We start from the raw sequence: 259 nt of genomic DNA, 5'->3' as shown, positions 1-259 counted from the left end.
TGTGGTTGAAGAACTGTTGCAGTTTCTCATTGGTGAAGTTGATGCACAGCTGTTCCAATGTGTTGAACTGTGATGGGACAAATAATTAGTATAATCTCTGGTAGGGCAAGAAGATTCTTTCATGAAAAGTATTGGCCTCTGAATTTTTTTTAAATAAAGCTTACATCAAAGATTTCAAAGCCAGCAATATCCAGGACACCGATGTAGAACTGTCTTGCTTGTTTAGTGTCCAAACTCTGGTTGATACGGACGACCATCC

At 39.0% G+C, this 259-nt stretch overlaps 1 pseudogene; it reads right to left on the bottom strand.

The window, feature by feature from the left end:
* The window catches only part of LOC116669467 (myosin heavy chain, fast skeletal muscle-like), a 22,555-nt pseudogene that overhangs the window by 19,986 nt on the left and 2,310 nt on the right, over window positions 1–259 (bottom strand).

Source organism: Etheostoma spectabile, chromosome 19 (genome assembly GCF_008692095.1).
Source record: "Etheostoma spectabile isolate EspeVRDwgs_2016 chromosome 19, UIUC_Espe_1.0, whole genome shotgun sequence".
In the NCBI taxonomy this organism is placed as follows: Eukaryota; Metazoa; Chordata; class Actinopteri; order Perciformes; family Percidae; genus Etheostoma; species Etheostoma spectabile.
Note: the sequence above shows the minus strand (reverse complement) of the source record. Positions and strands in the feature narration are given on the sequence as shown.